Source organism: Triticum aestivum, chromosome 4A, assembly GCF_018294505.1.
Source record: "Triticum aestivum cultivar Chinese Spring chromosome 4A, IWGSC CS RefSeq v2.1, whole genome shotgun sequence".
Classification (NCBI taxonomy): Eukaryota; Viridiplantae; Streptophyta; class Magnoliopsida; order Poales; family Poaceae; genus Triticum; species Triticum aestivum.
The window spans coordinates 480,406,228-480,427,432 of record NC_057803.1 but is presented as its reverse complement, the minus strand read 5'-3'; positions in this window follow the sequence as shown (position 1 = coordinate 480,427,432).

Here is a 21,205-nt window from a genome sequence, read left to right as displayed (position 1 = left end):
GAGGTGGCGCTGCAAGTGGCTCTGTTTGGACCAACACTCAGAGGAGCACTAGCCCGGGGGGGGGGGGGTTCAAATAAGATGACCCTTGGGCTCCGGAAACCCAAGGGAAAAAGAGGCTAGGTGGCAAATGGTAAAACCAAGGTTGGGCATTGCTGGAGGAGCTTTATTCAAGGCGAACTGTCAAGGGGTTCCCATTATCACCCAACCGCGTAAGGAACGCAAATCCGGGAACATAACACTGATATGACGGAAACTAGGGCGGCAAGAGTGGAACAAAACACTAAGAAAAAGGCCGAGCCTTCCACCCTTTACCAAGTATATAGATGCATTAAGATAACAAGATAATATAATGATATCCCAACAAGAAAATAATGTTCCAACAAGGAACGATCTCCAATCTTCACCTGCAACTAGCAATGCTATAAGAGGGGATGAGCAAAGCGGTAACATAGCCAATCAATGGTTTGCTAGGACATGATGGGTTCGAGGTTTGAAATGGAAATTTGGGAGGCATGATAAGCAAGTGTTAGGCATCGTAGCATAGGCATAGCAAAAGAGCGAGCATCTAGCAAAGCAAAGATAGAAGTAATTTCGAGGGTATGATCATCTTGCCTGCAAAGTTGTCAGAGTTGACTAGATCCTCGAAAGCAAACTCAACGGGCTCCTCGTTAGCGAACTAGTCTCCCGGCTCTACCCAAACAAGACAAGCAAGCAAAAGGAACACAATCAACCACGTGCAAAGCTCAAACAACATGATGCAAACATGGTATGCTATGCGGGATGCGATATGTGATGCATATGCAAGATTTGACAAGGAATGAATGAACCTGGCCTCAACTTGGAAACCCAAGAGTGCCACTGGAAAGGAGAGGTGATTTTGGTTGAAATCGATATAAAGAACACCGGAATCGGATGCACGGTTTGGAAATGGCAAGCAAATCAAATATGGCACCGGTCTGCGATAAACAGCAAGTAGCCATCTAAATGCAACAAGATAAACATGCTACAACACTCAAACATGGCAACAAAATACATGGCGGGGATCCACTCATAATTCTTAACAAAAGATGAACACCGAGCTACATCCAATTCATCCATTAACAGGTTCAAACAAGCATGCAAAAGTGCAATTGGTAAACAGGTTTCAGACTTAGTGAAATTAACACGTGTCTGAAATTTCAGATCAGGTAGCACACTTTGGATCATGAAAACTAGATGCTACAGGAACTTAACATGGCAAAGTAAAGCATGGCATGGAGATACTCAAAGAGCTTAACAAAAGTCCCTTAGTTACCTTGAGCCAAAAGGGATCAGAAAATACAATTACAAGCATGTGAACATGGCAAAAACATAATCAGATCATAGACTTGGTGAAAAACTGGAGCATGCAAATCAGATATCAAGTAGGCATGTTTACGAGCTCGATGCACTCACTACAGAGCATGTCATGACAATCTAAGCATACGCCCATCAAGAATACACATTATAGAAGCTAGACATGGCAAGAACAACAACATAGCATGCACGGATCAACTACAATATCCTCGGCAAAATCGCTAACAAGTAGACAATCTGCCCAGATTCATGAAATAGCAAAAGTAGAGCTCGATTGACTCAAGCTAGGTTGCTCCGTAATTGCAAACAAAGACATGGATGGATAGAGCACTACAAGATTAACAAATCATCCTTACTAATCACCCTCAAAAGAGGCACGGATCACTAGGAAACAACATGAACATATGGCATATTGATAAAAACAGATCAAGGACTTAGTGGAATTGCTAAGTCCCTGAAATCAGCATTAACGAATGCACCACTTTGCAAGCTTGTGCTAGTCACCACACACATCACAAAAATACATGGATGGCACCTCTAGAAATATGGCAAAGCATATGACAAAACACATGTAGAGCTCAGGGGCATATCATGCACACAATAATCATGGCAAAAATGACAAATAGCTATTTGGAGCAGCAGATCTGACAATTAACTCAAATAGCATTCTTCCAACAGAATTTCGAGCATCAAGATGAACTCAAATGAAAATGATGCAATGAGATGAAATGATGTTCTCTATGAGACGAACATTTTGATATGCCATACGCCCAAAACGGATGTACGGATGCAAAGTTACGGCACGATGAACATAGCAAAATATCTAGGGTTTTGGGAGGAAAGTCAACCGTCCGGATCTGGATCTGGAAACACTGTTCACGCACGGAAACCGATGTTTGCCGGAAAACTCATGGTCGCCGGAGACTTGCTACGGGGAGGAGGCCGATGAGGTCGGCCGGTTCGCCAAAGTCGAAGGAGATGCGGGGAGGCGAGGCAGCGCCGGCCGGTGAGCAGCTCCGGCGAGGCGGCGCGGCGTGCGACGGCCTCGGGTGCTCGCCGGCATCGTGGGGCGGAGCCGGTCGGTGGCCGTGGCCGGTGAAGGTGGCGGCGCGGCGGAGCAAGAAGCAGGCGGCGGCGGCGTGGGAACCGGGCGGCGCGCGGGGAGATGGGCCGGGAGGGCCCGATCCGGGCTCTCCGGGCCGTGGCGGCCGGGACTGCGCGGGGTGCCACATGGCGGGCCCTAGTTGGTCGGAGGCGGCGGCGAACGCTGTCCGGCCGGGCCGGACGTGTCCGGTGCGGCGAGGAGCGGGGAAAATTAGGGTTTCGGGGAAGAAAGAGACGTGAATTTCGGAGGGGGGCTATTTATAGGCATAGGAGGAGCTAGGAGTGTCCAAATGAGGTGCGGTTTTTGGCCACGCGATCGTGATCGAACGCTCTAGATGATGGAGAGGGTTTTGGTGGGTTTTGGGCCAAATTGGAAGGGTGTTGGGCTGCAACACACACGAGGCCTTCTCGGTCCCTCGGTTAACCATTGGAGCATCAAACGAAGTCCAAATGGTACGAAACTTGACAGGCGGTCTACCGGTAGTAAACCAAGGCCGCTTGGCAAGTCTCGGTCCAATCCGGAAATGTTTAACCCCCACACACGAAAGAAAGGTAGAAATCACCACCGGAGGAGAACGGAGCGCCGGAATGCAAAACGGACAACGGGGAAAAAGCTTGGATGCATGAGACGAACATGTATGCAAATGCAATGCACATGATGACATGATATGAGATGCATGACAACGACAACAACACACGGAGACAAAAACCTGAACCCAAGAAAATAAAATAACTTAGCGCCGGAAACGGCAAGAGTTGGAGTACATATTAGGTAAATTACATCCGGGGTGTTACAACACTCCACCACTACGAAAGGATATCATCCCGAGATCTAGGACTGGAAGAACACCGGGTTTTCAGGATGGAGGTGATCCTCGCGTTCCCCGGTGGCTTCACGGTCGGAATGGTGTGACCACTTGACTTTGAGGAATTTGATTGACTTATTGCGAGTCTTGTGTTCAGTCTCTTCAAGGATAGCCACGGGGTGCTCATGATAAGAGAGATCTTCTTGGAGATCAATGTCTTCAAAGTTGACGGTGCGTTCAGGAGTCTTGCAGCACTTGCGGAGCTGAGAGACATGGAACACGTCATGCACATTTGCAAAGTTTGAGGGAAGCTCGAGTTGATAGGCGAGATCGCCTCTCTTGCTGACGATCTTGAAAGGTCCCACGTATCTAGGGGCAAGCTTCCCTTTGATACCAAAGCGACGGGTACCTTTCATTGGAGAGACGCGGAGGTAAACATGATCTCCGATCTCGAAAGCCAAATCACGGTGCTTACTATCATAGTAGCTCCTCTGGCGCGATTGCGCTGCTTTGAGGTTATCTCGAATGACTTTGCACATTTCCTCTGCCTCTGTGATTAAGTCATTTCCCAAAAGTTGACGTTTGCCGGTTTCAGACCAGTTGAGAGGGGTACGACACTTCCTACCATACAGAATTTTGAATGGGGCCTTGCCCGAACTTGCTTGAAAACTATTGTTGTAGGAGAATTCAGCATATGGAAGACAATCCTCCCACTTCATGCTGAAGGAGATCACACAAGCCCTGAGCATATCTTCAAGAATCTGGTTGACACACTTGACTTGACCGCTAGTTTAAGGATGGAAAGCTGTGCTGAAGCGGATGTTGGTGCCCATGGCCTTCTGAAAAGAATCCCAAAACTTGGAGGTAAAGATGCTGCCACGGTCTGAAGAGATCACCTATGGAATACCGTGCAGAGAGACAATTCGAGAGGTATAGAGCTCCGCCAATTGAGCTACAGTGATAGACTCTTTGATAGGCAGAAAGTGAGCCACTTTAGTGAGTTTGTCGATGACAACGAATATAGCATCATTGCCACGCTTGGACTTTGGAAACCCAGTCACGAAGTCCATCTCAATGTGGTCAAACTTCCATTCTGGAATGGCAAGAGGTTGGAGGAGACCAGCTGGCCTTTGGTGTTCTGCCTTCACTCTTCTGCAGACATCACATTCATTCACGAACTGAGCAATCTCGCGCTTCATTCGAGTCCACCAATAAGCCTGCTTGAGGTCTTGATACATCTTCATGCTCCCAGGGTGGATGGAGAGGAGTGAATTGTGAGCCTTGTTCATGATAACCTTATGAAGATCACCTTTGGGCACAACAATACGATCCTCGAAGAAGAGAGTATCCTTGTCATCAAGGCGGTAGCACTTGTACTTGGGTTGACTCTTGGCAATCCCAATCTTCACCTTCTTCACCATAGCATCAAGAAGCTGAGCTTGGCGAATCTGGTCTTCCAAGGTAGGAGAGACTTGAAGGTTGGCGAGGAAACCTTGAGGAACAACTTGCAGATGAAGTTTGCGGAAAGCTTCACATAGCTCGGGTTGGTAAGGCTTGAGAATCAGACTATTGCAATAAGCCTTCCTGCTCAATGTGTCAGCAATCACATTGGCCTTGCCTGGAGTATACCCGATACTCGGTGTCAGGACCCCGACTCGATGTCACATCGATCTAGCCGGTAACACCTCATATCACTTTGCGGCCTCACGCACGGTATCCCCACGGGTGTCGCCTTACCTTTGCCCGGGACCGTTTGCACCTTTTGGCTCACGTATATGATAGTGTCGCTAGCATCCATATGATAAGGAGCCCGAGCTGACATGGCTAGTCGTAAACCCAAAGTGGCACAGACTTACAGGGACAGGCATCCATGACCCAGCTTCGAACGTGTCGGTCATCAGCAAATGGGTCCGGGCTGTAGCACTGGGCTAGCAGGACTCCGGTAAACCGGGCTGTAGCGGGCTAACAGGACTCCGGTACTCAAAGCGTGACATTTCCCAGAAGGGACAGACACAGGAACGAAGAAGGACACATGCCGGCCAGCCTAAGTGTTCCAGAGCAGTAGCAAGCTACCATGGCTCAGCGGTAACACTAGGAGACATTTCCCGGTAAGAGAGGCTACTAAAGATAAACAACTAGATAGTCAGATCCCACACATACCAAGCATTTCAATCATACACACATTATGCTCGATATGTGCAAATACAACGAAGCATCACAACATGACTCTACGACACAAGTACTTATTCATTAGGCTCCGAGGAGCGAGATATTACAAACATGGGTCTCATGACCCAACACTCAGAGCATACAAGTCAAGCACAAGCGGAAGCTATCATGTCTGGGTACAGACATCTATAAATGAAAAAGGCTGAGAAGCCTGACTATTTATCAGATCCTGCCGAGGGCACAAGATCGTAGCTGAGGTATCAAGCTAAACGTCGAAGTCCACGTGGAACTACTAGCGAGACCGAAGTCTCTCTGCAAAAACATAAAATAGGCAAACGTGAGTACAAATGTACCCAGCAAGACTTACATCAGAACTATCTACATATGCATCATTATCAACAAGGGGATGGTGGGGTTTAACTGCAGCAAGCCAGCTTTGACTCGGTGGCTATTCTGAACTACGACTGCAAGTAACTCTTTTGAGGTGGCGCACACGAGTCCACATATTCACCATATCAATACGCCACTATGGATCCGCTCCCGTCTCCCTACGAGAACGCCATCCATAGCACTCACGCTTATCTTGCGTATTTCAGAGTATCCACTTTCACTTGTCTATGAACTGTACAAGGGGTCCACGTTTCCATATCCGAGGAATCCGGCTATTCGAATAGATGATGTTAACCCTGCAGGGGTGTACTTCTTCACACACGCTCCCGCCACTTACCGCCCTGTACACGTCATGTACCTCGGCAACCTTCAAGCGGAAGCCGGGCGAGGGAGTCGGCCACGACCTGACTAACCGAACAAGTCTCTAGTCCAGGTTTATCGCCTATTCAGGTTCCATCCGCAAGGAGATCCGGCCGGGGTGTCGCTTACGGCCCCAAACAATGTGTGCAGGGTTCCCAAGCCCACCAACCGGGTGCCACTTGGTACACCGTGCCACGGTGCCTAGTCTGTCTCAAGCCCACCTGTACCGGGTGCCACTTGGTAGACTACTAACACTACCTACAAACACCAGAAACTAGTTGCAACTCCTGGACAGAGATCATGTTGATTAATAAGTCGAGAGGGGCACTTAAGCATTCCAATGTGTGGTAGTAGCTGGTCATGGATCACAAACACAGAACTCAGTTCCTAAGGACGGCTGCAATGAGACAACCCACCATGTACTCCTACATGGCCTCTCACCGCTACCTTTACCAAAACGTGTTCACACACTTAGCTCACACACATGGGACATGTTCACACGCCTCTGATTCATCCCCGATGAATCAGACCTGACTCAACTCTAAGCAGTAGCAGGCATGACAAACAAGCATGTATGAGTAGGCACATCAGGGCTCAAACAACTCCTACTCATGCTAGTGGGTTTCATCTATTTACTGTGGCAATGACAGGTCATGCAAAGGATAAAGGGGTTCAGCTACCGCAGCAAGTATCAAATATGTCGTTGTTGTCCTAATGCAGTAAAAGAGAGCAGGAGCGAGAGAGTAGGATTGTATCGGAATGAACAAGGGGGTTTTGCTTGCCTGGCACTTCTGAAGATAACATTGAGTCTTCATCAGTGTCAACGATCACGTCATCGGTATCACGTCTATCGAGAGGGGACAAATACCGGCAACACAGAAAGGAACACAATCAATGCAATGCACAATATGATGCATGATCATGACATGGCAAAATGAATGTGTTTTGGGCTAATGCAACTAGCAACAGATTAAATGAAGTTGGTTTGAATACAAGATTCAAATTCAAACTCCATATGTGATTATTTAAATGCCCTTTATATGATTTGTGCTAAACAGCACCTATAAGTTGTTCTAACATGCATGAAAATGGTACAGATGGATTCCTTGAATTTTTCTGATAATTTTTCATATATAAATTATTTAATTTGGAGTTACGGTTGAATTTCTATGATTTATTGAAGTTTTAGCTATTTTCTGGAATTTCCTGATTATTTTTAAATCCAGAAAATACTTATTGCGTCAGCCCCACGTCACAGTGACGTCAGCAGGGTCAACTGGGCTGGCTCGGGTCAAACCTGACGTGTGGGGTCCACACGTCAGTGACACAGGGGCTAATCCCGCGTTGACCCGGGCTTTGACCCACTACGGGGCCCACTGTCAGTGGCTGTGGGGGGGGTGTTTAGGCGTCATTAGTGCTAATTAGGCGTGCCACGTCGGCAGTCGCCGGAGTTCGGCCGGCGACGACCAAAACTGCGGCGGGAGCTCGCCGGAGTGGCGCTGCGAGGGGTTTTGGGCCAAGCCAAGGGCATCAGAGGGTAGCCCGTGCCCGTGCGCATCTAGGGGGGCCATCGGGATGTGCGGGGGTGGCCGGGGTTCGCCGGAATGGAGCCCGAGGCGGCGGCCGGAGCTCGGGTGGGTGCGGGGTTAGCGCTGCGGCTTGCAAACGAGCTAGCTGCCATGCTAGCGTTGCTCCACGGGTCGTTGCGAGTGCAACGGACGCACGCGCGGGGCCGTTTGGTCACCGGGGCTTCGCCGGCGACGAGTCCGTGCGGCGGAGCGTCTCGGCTCCGGTAGAGGGGGCGGCTAGAGCTCAAAATCGGGCTTGGGGTTAGGGGGAAACGAAGCAGGGACTCACGGGGATCGTGCAGGGAGGGTCAGCGAGCTCGGGGAAGCGACGATGGTGGCGAATTGACGGTGAAGATCCTCGGCGGCCGGCGATGGAAACGGCGATGCCGGCGGCGTTGTGGCGCGTCCGTAGGGCCGTGGTTCGGTGGGGAGGAAGGAGGGGTCAAGGGGGAGCTCCTGGGCGCATCGGCGAGGCTAGGGGTGGCCGGTAGCCACGGGGAAGCTCGTCGGCGGCGGCGGGTGTGTTCGGTGGCTGCGCGCGAGAGAGCCAGAGGAGGAGAGGAGCTCGGGGAGAGAGTGAGAGGCCTGGGGGGGGTGCGTGGCGTCTCCAGGGAGTAGTGGAGGCAAGCAGGGAGGCAGGAGGTGGCCGAAGCAGGGAGGAGGTGGCCGGGGCGCGTGGCCGCGCGCGCCGGGCGCGTGCCCGTCCTCCTGGCAGAGGAGGAAGGCGACAGGGGAGGGAGGCGGCGGTGGGCTGGGCCAGCGGGAGGAGCTGGCCAGCTGGGCCGGCTACAGGTAAGTGGCCCAGGTAGTCCCTCTCTCTCTCTTTCTTTTTTTTTAATTCTGTTTTCTATTTTGCAGGTTTGTTTTGAATTTGGTTTTGAAACCAATTCAATTTATTTTGCTTCTGACAATATTTTTAGGAGCTAAAAGAATTAAAACAATGCTCCACAAAATATTTCAGAATTATTGGACCTATATTTATTTAATAGTAGATATAAGTCCAATTCAAATAGCTATGATTTAAATTCAAAGTCCCAAAAATAAATCCTTAAAAATGTTCAATATTTTGGTTGGGACCAGAACCCTTACCAAAAATTATCAAACATTTAAGAAGAGCCATTTGGAGCAATGAATAAGATTTCTAGGGTTTTTGCCCCTCTTTTATTTAGGGTTTTGAGGCTTCCAATATTCCTCAATTCAAGTTTCAAAATATAGACATGATGCACACATGAAGCTAGGCTAGAGCAATGCCAGAAGCTAGGGATGTGACACTCGGATTATACTCTTGAAGCATTTCGACCCATCGAGTCTGCCTGAGGTTGAGATTAGGCTGAGTGAAGATGTACTTGAGACTCTTGTGGTCAGTGAAGATGTACAATTTTCTTCCCAATAAGAGATGTCTCCAAGTCAAAAGAGCATGCACAACTGCCACCAACTTGAGGTCATGAGTGGGGTAGTTCTTCTCGTTGGGCTTCAACTGGCGAGAGGTATAAGCCACAACTTTCTTCTCTTGCATCAACACTGCACCAAGACCTTGAAGAGAGGCATCGCAGAAGACCTCGAACGGTTTGGATTCATCAGGAGGAGTCAGAACTGGAGCAGTGACCAATTTCTCTTTCAAAGTGTTGAAAGCGATGTCACATTTCGGAGACCAAACGTACTTGACGTGCTTCTGGAGAAGGTTTGAGAGAGGCTTCGCGATCTTTGAAAAGTTCTCAACGAACCTTCGATAGTAGCTTGCAAGACCGAGGAAGCTACGGAGTTGCTTCACGTTCTGAGGTGGTTCCCAATTCACAATTGCGGACACCTTCTCAGGATTCACCGCAATGCCCTTGGCAGAGATGATATGTCCAAGATAAAGAACCTCATCGAGCCAAAACTCGCACTTTGAGAACTTGGCGTAGAATTGGTGTTCCCTGAGCTTATCAAGCACCAAACGCAAGTGCTTGGCATGATCTTCATTGTTCTTCGAAAAGACCAGAATGTCGTCGAGATAGACCAAAACAAAGTCATTGGTGTAGGCGTTGAAGATGAAGTTCATCATGCGAGAGAAAGTCAGAGGAGCGTTGATGAGGCCAAAAGACATGACAGTGTATTCATATGAACCATAGCTTGTCCTGAAAGCCATCTTGGGAATATCTTGCTCACGGATTCGAATCTGATGATAACCCATACGGAGATCAAGCTTGGAGAATATTTTGGCACCTTTGAGTTGTTCGAACAACTCGTTGATGTTGGGAAGTGGGTACTTGTTCTTGATAGTCTTCTTGTTCAATGGATGGTAGTCAACACAAAGTCGGTCCGTTCCATCCTTCTTCTTCACAAAGAGTACTCCACAACCCCATGGAGAGGAACTAGGTCGAATGAGACCCATTTTCTCTTGAATATCGAGTTGCTTCTTCAGCTCCTTCAACTCTTCAGGTTCGAGCTTGTAAGGACACTTGCAAACCGGTTCCATGCCAGGCTCAAGATCGATGACGAATTCAACTGGCCGGTGCGGAGGCATTCCTGGAAGTTCTTCTGGAAAGACGTCTTGATATTCGCAAATGACTGGAATTTTAGAGATAGCATCCAGTTCACCCTTCTCATTGAGAGAAAACAGACGGATGGTATCATCATGAGCGGCAAAGACAATTACATCCTCAGACGAATGAGTCAATTGAATCTGCCTGGCAGCACAATCAAGATGCGCCTTGTGCTTAGAAAGCCAATCCATTCCGAGAATAAGATCAATATCCGAGTTACCAAGAACCACCGGAGAAGAAATGAACTTGTAGTCACCCAACGTGATAGAGACATCCGGGACGCAATTGTTAGAAGTCATTTGCTTGCCTGGAGACACAATCTTCAATGGGACAGGAATCCTTTCGGTCACAAAATCATGCTTGGCAACAAATGGTGTTGAAATAAAAGAAAGCGATGCACCAGTGTCAAAAAGAACTTTTGCAGGAACATCGTTAACAAGAAGGTTACCCATGATGACATCTGGCGCGTCCTCTGCCTGAGCTGCATTCAGCAAGTTGACCTTGGTGTGCTTGGGGTTATGCTTGACCACAGCTGTACTTGCCGATCTCACAGGAGGAGGAGGAGGGAGACGCCTCTGATTGAAGCATTTGTTGGCATAGTGACCCTTCTGTTGGCACTTGTTGCACGTGACCTCTGAAAGCGGATGGTGATACGGAGCACTCGATCTTGGAGCTTGAGAGGAAGTCTTGTTCTAAAAGCCAGGGTTGGGTGGGTGGGAAGATCCACTGCCACCTTTGCTCTTCTGATACGGCTGCCGGAACGGAGGAGGAGGAAGCCAATACTTCTGCTGCTTGGCCACTTGAGTAGAGGAAGAAGGAGTATCATCTCTGACTCGCTTCTTGGAAGCATCACACTTCAGTTGAGTAGCCTCTTGCTTCAATGCCATGTTGTAGAACTCATCGTACCTCAAGGGCTCAAAGAGAACAAGAGCTAGCTGGATTTCTTCTCTGAGACCACCCCTGAACTGGTATATCATGCTCTTCTCGTCAGGGACGTCTCTCTTAGCAAAGCGGGCGAGCTTCTGAAACAACTTGTTGTAGTCATAGACAGACAAAGATCCTTGCTTCAGGTTGCGGAATTCCTCACGCTTGCTTTCAACCACGCTCTGAGGAATATGATGAGCTTTGAAGTCTTGACGGAATTCATCCCAGGTAATCACACGACCTTCTCTGGAATCTTTGTACTGCTGGAACCATTCTGCAGCTTGGTCTTTGAGTTGGAAGGAAGCGAACTTGACAAAGTCCTGAGGCCTGAAGTTACTGCACTCGAAATGCTCGCACAAGTCCACAAGCCAATCGTCAGCATCAGTTGCCTTAACACAATTGCTGAAGGTCTTTGGCTGGTTAGCAAGGAACTGGTTGAGTGTAGCAAAGTGATTCTGATTGTTGCCTTGGTTGCCTTGGTTCGCTCGGTTGCGCTCTTGAAGAATTTGCATGATCAACTGCGTGTTTGCATTGGTAGTGGCCATCATAGCTTGCCATGCCTCCGGAGGAGGAGGAGGTGGTGGCGGATCCTGATTCTGATTGCTGCTCTTAGCGGGAGCCATCCTGAAGAGGGTGACATCCGTTAGCACATTGACAGATAAAACTGAAGCTGAATCAAGTGGGTTGAAATTGCAACATATAGTTTCACATCCGAACATAAGAACGAATGCATTCCACTTGAAATGGTCACATAACCATAAATTGAGAAGCCACTTAGAATTTAGGTAGAGGAATAAATCAACAAGGTACAGATCAAGAATGAATACTCGGTAAGAAATCCCAATCTCAAACCAAATATCCGTGGAAGAAGAACTAGAGCTACCAGAATTCCCACCTATGAAACTCCCCAACCTTTCCGGTTATGCAATCAGGTGTTGGGGATACAGGGGAAGCATAATATCTCACCCAAATCTAGCAAATCCTACATCCAGCTGTATCCATCCTTCAACACATAACCGAGAAAAACTTCGGAAGCCATCTACCTCAACCTTCGAAAAGCATCCGTTATACAAGTTATGGCAATACCCCCGAACTCCCGCCCCAGTACTGGGTGGCGTCGAGGTTATCTCACCAACAACTGCATAAAAGAGATTTTCGATGTCGGCGAACTAAACTCAGGTATTCCAGAACTGCAACGATATGTGACGACAACACCTCGGAGCTCAACTCCCCGGGACACTGCCACAACCCCTAAATGACAGGAGGCACCAAGAACAATGTTCTCTTCACAAATCCATCGGAACGATTCCAAGATACCCGCGTGATCCTAAATTTTTTTAGTGAAATTTGAGAAGAGAAGAGTCAAAACTCTACGTCAGGAAGCCTTACCAGAGCGATGAAGGGACTGGGGAGTAAAAAGAATTCCTAAACTCTCCGATATATAATTCCTAAATGACTCAAAACATTTTTCTAGACTCAACAACGGCTGCTAAAAACGATCAAGCAGTGGGGGCTCCTAAGGTTGGGGAAGGCTCTGATTACCAACTTGTAACGCCCTCGATGCGGCTATATCTCCTACGTGTCGAAGCACGACTTAGAGGCATAACCGCATTGAAAGCAATGTCGCAAGTAAGGCAATCTTCACAACATCCCATGTAAATAGATAATAAAAGGGGAAGGTACATAGTTGGCTTACACTCGCCACGTCAAACAAAGTACATAAATAGCATTACATCATTCAGTCACTCATGGCCCGACTACGGTGCCAAAATAAAAGATTAACCCACATGCAACATGGTCCCGATCGCCCCAACTGGGCACCACTACTGATCATCAGGGAAAGACACATAGTAACGGCATGAGTCCTCGTCGAACTCCCACTTGAGCTTAAGCGTGTCACCTGGAACGGAGTCATCAGGCCCTGCATCTGGTTTGGAAGTAATCTGTGAGCCACAGGGACTCAGCAATCTCGCACCCTCATGATCAAGACTATTTAAGCTTATAGGTAAGGCAAGGTAATATGTGGAGCTGCAGCAAGCGACTAGCATATATGGTGGCTAACCTGTTCGCAAAAGAGAGCGAGAAGAGAAGGCAAAGCACGAACGAAGAACTAGAGAACCAACTACGGCAAATATTACTCCAACACCGTGTTCACTTCCCGGACTCCGCCGAGAAGAGACCATCATGGTTACTCACACAGTTGATTCATTTTAATTAAGTTAAGGTTCAAGTTATCTACAACCGGACATTAATAAATTCCCATCTGCCCATAACCGCGGGCACGGCTTTCGAAAGATCAAATCCCTGCAGGGGAGTCCCAACTTAGCCCATGACAAGCTCTCATGGTCAACGAAGGATATACCTTCTCCCGAGACATTCCGATTAGACTCGGTATCCCGGTTTTACAAGACACATCGACAAGTTAAAACAAATCCAGCAACACCGCCCGAATGTGCCGACAAATCCCGATAGGAGCTGCACATATCTCGTTCTTAGGGCACACTCAGATGAACACTACGTACAACTAAAACCAAACCTCGAGTTTCCCTGAGGTGGCGCTGCAAGTGGCTCTGTTTGGACCAACACTCAGAGGAGCACTGGCCCGGGGGGGGGGGGGTTCAAATAAGATGACCCTTGGGCTCCGAAAACCCAAGGGAAAAAGAGGCTAGGTGGCAAATGGTAAAACCAAGGTTGGGAATTGCTGGAGGAGCTTTATTCAAGGCGAACTATCAAGGGGTTCCCATTATCACCCAACCGCATAAGGAACGCAAAATCCAGGAACATAACACCGATATGATGGAAACTAGGGAGGCAAGAGTGGAACAAAACACTAAGCAAAAGGCCGAGTCTTCCACCCTTTACCAAGTATGTAGATGCATTAAGATAACAAGATAATATAATGATATCCCAACAAGAAGATAATGTTCCAACAAGGAACGGTCTCCAATCTTCACCTGCAACTAGCAACGCTATAAGAGGGGCTGAGCAAAGAGGCAACATAGCCAATCAACGGTTTGCTAGGACATGGTGGGTTAAAGGTTTGACATGGCAATTTGGGAGGCATGATAAGCAAGTGGTAGGCATCGTAGCATAGGCATAGCAAAAGAGCGAGCATCTAGCAAAGCAAAGATAGAAGTGATTTCGAGGGTATGATCATCTTGCCTGCAAAGTTGTCAGAGTTGACTGGATCCTCTAAAGAAAACTCAACAGGCTCCTCGTTAGTGAACTCGTCTCCCGGCTCTACCCAAACAATACAAGCAAGCAAAAGGAACACAATCAACCACGTGCAAAGCTCAAACAACATGATGCAAACATGGTATGCTATGCGGGATGCGATATGTGATGCATATGCAAGATTTGACAAGGAATGAATGAACCTGGCCTCAACTGGAAATCCAAGAGTGCCACTGGAAAGGAGAGGTGATTTTGGTTGAAATCGATATAAAGAACACCGGAATCGGATGCACGGTTTGGAAATGGCAAGCAAATCAAATATGGCACCAGTCTGCGATAAACAGCAAGTAGCCATCTAAATGCAACAAGATAAACATGCTACAACACTCAAACATGGCAACAAAAAACATGGCAGGGATCCACTCATAATGCTTGACAAAAGATGCACACTTAGCTACGTCCAATTCATCCATTAACAGGTTCAAAAAAGCATGGCAAAAGTGCAATTGGTAAACAGGTTTCAGACTTAGTGAAATTAACACGTGTTTGGAATTTCAGATCGGGTAGCACACTTTGGAGCATGAAAACTAGATGCTATAGGAAATTAACATGGCAAAGTAAAGTATGGCATGGAGCTACTCAAAGAGCTTAACAAAAGTCCCTTAGTGACCTTGAGCCAAAAGGGGTCAGAAAATACAATTGCAAGCATGTGAACATGGCAAAAACATAATCAGAAAATGATGTGCTCTCTGAGACGAACATTTTGATATGCCATACACCCAAAACGGATCTACGGATGCAAAGTTACGGCACGATGAACATAGTAAAATATCTAGGGTTTCGGGAGGAAAGTCAACCGTCCGGATCTGGATCTGGAAACACTGTTCAAGCGCGGAAACCGATGTTCACCGGAAAACTCGTGGTCACCGGAGACTCGCCGCGGGGAGGAGGCCGATGAGGTCGGCCGGTTCGCCGGAGTCGAAGGAGATGCGGGGAGGCGAGGCGGCGCCGGCCGGTGAGCAGCTCCGGCGAGGCGGCGCGGCGTGCGACGGCCTCGGGTGCTCGCCGGCATCGTGGGGCGGAGCCGGTCGGTGGCCGTGGTCGGCGAAGGTGGCGGCGCGGCGGAGCAAGAAGCAGGCGGCGGCTGCGTGGGAACCGGGCGGTGCGCAGGGAGATGGGCCGGGAGGGCCCGATCCGGACTCTCCAGGCCGCGGCGGCGGGGACTGCGCGGGGTGCCACGTGGCGGGCCCCGGTTGGTCGGAGGCAGCGGCGGACGCTGTCCAGCTGGGCCGGACGTGTCCGGTGCGGCGAGGAGCGGGAAAATTAGGGTTTCGGGGAAGAAGGAGACGTGAATTTTGGAGGGGGCTATTTATAGGCATAGGAGGAGCTAGGAGTGTCCAAATGAGGTGTGGTTTTCGGCCACACGATCGTGATCGAACGCTCTAGATGATGGAGAGGGTTTTGGTGGGTTTTGGGCCAAATTGGAAGGGTGTTGGGCTGCAACACACACGAGGCCTTCTCGGTCCCTCGGTTAACCGTTGGAGCATCAAACGAAGTCCAAATGGTACGAAACTTGACAGGCGGTCTACCGGTAGTAAACCAAGGCCGCTTGGCAAGTCTCGGTCCAATCCGGAAATGTTTAACCCCCCACATGAAAGAAAGGTAGAAATAACCACCGGAGGAGAACGGAGAACCGGAATGTAAAACGGACAACGGGGAAAAAGCTCGGATGCATGAGACGAACACGTATGGAAATGCAATGCACATGATGACATGATATGAGATGCATGACAACGACAACAACACACGGAGATAAAAACCCGAACCCAAGAAAATAAAATAACTTAGCGCCGGAAACGGCAAGAGTTGGAGTACATATTAGGTAAATTACATGGGGGGTGTTACACGCACACTAAAAACAGCCTGACCAACTAAAGCATTTATCAGGTCGTCAAGACCTTGGACACGGTTAGATGAGTCCGGCGCAGCTATATGTAATTCATACCGGATCAATGGTCACACCCCTATTACAAATACAAGGGGCTCAACACGCGCAGACAAGTGGAAATTTTTACTCATCTTGAATTATACATGGTTTCTTTAAAAACTATCTTTTTGCACGACAACCTTTTCACCTAAGTTCCTCTCTTTTACAGATGATCATCGTGCTACACCCGTCAAGGATACGGCACAATGGAGACACAGGCGTAGACGTGCAGCAGGGACTCGCTCCAAGGATTCTTTTTAGATTAAGACCCTGCGTAAATATTTTTTACTGTCTCTTGTTGATACATATCCACCGAATTCTCAGCATTGTTGAGAAGGATGCTGACGTCTTGGCATGTGGCCACGTCAGAATAATGCACGTACCTGGACACAAGGGGCTTCTTACAAAGGGCACTATTTAGGCCCGCTTTATACCATAAAGACTGAATACCTTAGGGAGTGTTCGGCGTCGCGAGTTTGGCCTTATATGCATCATATCCGAATCATTGTCTTTGGTTAAATGTTGGGTTTGCCCGGCTCCTGTGTTTTGGTGCCTTACGTTCCGCTTTATCGGCTAAGGTAGCACCAGCAGAACTACTGCGATTGTGCCCTGGTTCATCCGGACAAGCATCTCAGTAGAGAAAGCCGAAAACTGACTGTCATGATATAGCGTGAGACTGGTCAACCACTCGATGACCTATCGGAACGTTAGAATTCCTCCGCCTTAACGAAGGGCCGTTTTCCGGCCAGGCATGTACGCACCCCATGATTGGGAGAGTGCGGAGCCACCAGGGGCTATCTAGTAGCCCCACTGTCAAACTCCTATGGCTAAGTGAAAGTGTTAAAGCATTATAGTCCGGTTGCCTCGTTCGCTACGCTATCACCTCCTTAATAGGACCAAGACGTTGGGTTAAGTGTGAACACGCGTTTTTTGCGAGCACCTCCGCATAATATGCGTGGGGGTTGAAGCCGACAGCTGCAATCTTTCAGGTTATACACATGTATACATAAACGGCCGCACAGGAGGCATCATACTACTTTCAGGCAAAAGTTTAAACATAGCCTTATAAAAACTTCATAAAAGCATTGTGTTTACAATGAGAACACATATCACTCAAACATAATATTCTTCGAGCACTGGGCCTCTATCAAACGAGCACCCTTGAGAACCTCCTCGAAATAATGCTCGGCAGCCACTCGGCCTATGGCCGAACCCTGCGCCGCAACTGTGGTAGCGTCCATCTCCGCCCAGTATGCTTTAACACGGGCAAGGGCCATCCGTGAGCCTTCTATGCACGCCGACCTCTTCATCGCATTAATGTGCGGCACCACACCAAGGAACTGCTGCACTAAGCTGAAATAGCTATTTGGTTTTGGCTTTTCCGACCATAGCTGATCCACAACAAACCTCGTGGCGAGTCCGGACAACCTATTCGGTTCGGCCATTCGGCTAGCTGGTCAGTCAATGAAAGCGGATGCTCTGGAATGTGGAATTGCGACCAGAACAGCTTGTCCACTTCACGATCTATCTGAACTTGGAAGTACTTGGCCGCATCGGCAGAGCTCGCTGCCAAATCAATATACGCATCTGCCGAACTCCACAGCCGATCCAGAGGGGCATACCGTGGATCTCCGAACTTCCTCCGTAACATGAAGGGTTTACCAGCCGCAAGATCCCCGACTTCCCGCAGCTCCTCCTTCTTCGCTCTCATAGCAGAACGGGTGTCTTTGTCCGCCGCCGTGGCCTTCTCAAGGTCCGTTGCCTTCGCCCGGTTTTCTTTTTCAAGGACCCGGAAACGGTCGATAGTGTCTTTTAATTCTACGGCCATCTTGGCCATCTTCTCTTGGCTCTCGCAATGTGCGGCCTTCTCGGCTTTCAACTCTTCGGCCGCCTTCAAAGCAGCCGCATTGCTAATCCTCGCTTGTTCCTTGGCTCGGGCAAGTTCTGCTCGCAAGGTTTCCACGGTGGCAGCTCCATCTGCAGTCACAACATATTAAAGATACTGGCATCATGCTGCTCTTACTATGTGGCGTTCACTAGATAATAACACTTACCCCGTGCCTCGTCAAGCCTCTTGTTAACAAGCTCGATGTCGGCGTCTGCCGCATCCAGTTGCCATTTTAATTTGGCAAACTCACTAGTCCAACTAGACACCGGAGCTTCCACCACCTGCACATAGGGGCAGTCTGGTTATTGCCTGGGAATATGATCCTCTGTTCGCTGTCTTTCTCGACGACAACCAGATTCTCAGGGGCTACTATCTACCAGGGCACACCTAACATGTGCAGTACTATCACATATTATCTCACGTACCTCAAAGCCTGTTAGTAGACTCATAAAGGCTTCATTTAATCCGCTTTCGGCAGACGAGATTCTCTCCATCACCGTACTCATCAGCATACGGTGTTCTTCTGAGATGGCCGCTCGCCCCACCAACTCCCTCAGAACGTCCGACCGCACACCAGATGGTGCCGGACTCTTTTGTCTGCTCTCTTCGGGAGCCGGACGCTGGGGACTTCGGGGGTCTATGGGATTATCTTCTGTCCTCACCGGATCCGGAGAGGCCCTCCGTGACGACACTTCGGGGTCGCCCGCTTCTTGAGCGGAGGAGTCCGGGGGAGGCGTTTCGCTCTCCATCATCTCTGGAAGAAGATCCCCCGAAGACGAGCTCAGCTGAGAGGGGCTAAGGCCCGAATTGCAAGATATATGCGGTGGCTATTTTCTCAGAAAAAGATAGCATACCTTTACTATTAAAGTATTTTGGATCACTTACGACTCGTTGGAGGGCTGATCCCCCCGCGGACTTTGTGCGGCAAAAGCACCCCCCAAGGCAGGGCCCTCTGTGGGAGACTTCTTCTCCCGTTTGGAGGCTTCGGCTTCCGGATCCTCGGAAGTAGTCCTTTTCTTCCCCCGGATGTCCTCCTTCATGGAGACGCTCATTCCCTCGGTTGGAACGGGCAGTGATGGGGGCCCGCGTCCACCCGTATTATCCCCCGGTATCTTCCTTCAAGGGCTCCGGGTAAGGTGCGACCTCGAGCATCTTTTCCAATACCGGATTTTCCAAACCCTCAGGGAGGGGGGCCAAACACCGAATCATCTTCGCTTTTGTTAGCTAGTCTTGGTCAAAAAGCAAACTCTCAGAAATAACTTCGTGACGAATAAAAGACAGTTTGTTCGGCCAGAGGATTTCTTAGTTGTTCGGCGGCCCACGTCCTCGGTAATATCCGGACACTCTACTTGAGGTCCGAAGAATGACTTGTACATCTCCTCGTGCGTCAGGACGAGGAAACTTTGAATGGCACATGGTCCCTCTGGGTTGAACTCCCACAAGCGAAGGGGCCGGCGTTTGCAAGGCTGGACTTGACGAACCAGCATAACTTGTATTACCGCAACCAAATTAAAATCTCCCTCGAAGAAATCTCGGATGCGGCTTTGCAGTATAGGCACGTCCTTGGCTGGACCCCAACTCAGACCTCTGCTAATCCATGACATCAGTTCTGGTGGGGGGCCCGAGCGGAAAGCGGGGGCAACCACCCACTTGGCACTTCTGGGAGCTGTGACGTAAAACCACTCCCGCTGCCATAATTCGGGCACCTCTGGGAAGGAACCTTTTGGCCATGGAGCTCCTGCCATCTTGCCTATTGATGCACCTCCGCACGCTGCATGTTGCCCCTCGATCATCTTCGGCTTCACTTCAAAGGTCTTGAGCCACAAGCCAAAGTGAGGGGTAATGCGGAGGAAGGCCTCGCACACGACAATAAATGTCGAGATGTGGAGAAAGGAGTCCGGAGCTAGATCATGGAAATCTAGCCCGTAATAGAACATCAAACCCCTGATGAAGGGATCCAGAGTGAGGCCTAGACCTCGGAGGAAGTGGGAGACGAACACGACGTTCTCGTTGGGTTCGGGAGTAGGGACGATCTGCCCTCGAGCAGGCAGCCGATGCGAAACCTCGGCGGTCAGGTATCTGGCCTCCCTCAACTTCTTAATGTCCTCTTCCGTAACGGAGGAGGGCATCCATCGGCCTTGAAGGCTGGATCCGGACATTATTGAAGATCCGGAGCACCTAACCTGGGCTTTGGGTGTTAGAACTCGAGGCGGGGGAAGGGTTCGATTGAGAACGAGAAGGAAAAAGCGAAAACCTTGTCCCTTTATAAAGAGGGTGAATATCAAGCGTCCTCTCCGTAGCCGTTTAGGACTTGCCTATAATCTAGGAGTCCTAGACACGGTTGGGTTACCCACGACCGCATTAATGAAAATCCCGTAATTGGGGGAACACGATCTCCGCTTTGACAAGACGTGTCAAGAAACCGCCTCACGTTATGTGTGGAGCTGGTTAAAAGAAACAGTTCGAATAATCACCGGGCCATGACGTAATGTCATGCTGCCAAAACAAGCCAGCAAATTAGATACGCGAAAATATTATTCTCTCTGCGGTGGAATGTGGAACTTATTTTGCAGGGTCGGACACTATCCTCGTATTCAAATTCTTCTGTGATGTATTCGGAGAAGGAACCCGCCTTGCAATGCCGAAGACAATACTGCGCGCCAGACTCATCGTCATTGAAGCCTGGTTCAGGGGCTGCTGAGGGAGTCCTGGATTAGGGGGTCTCTGGACAGCCGGACTATCTCCATTGGCTGGACTGTTAGACTATGAAGATACAAGATTGAAGACTTCATCTCGTGTCCGAATGGGACTCTACTTGGCGTGGAAGGCAAGCTAGGCAATACGGATATGGATATCTCCTCCTTTGAAACCGACCTTGTGTAACCCTAACCCTCTCCGGTGTCTATATAAACCGAAGGGTTTTAGTCCGTAGGACAACAATCACAACATACAATCATACCATAGGCTAGCTTCTA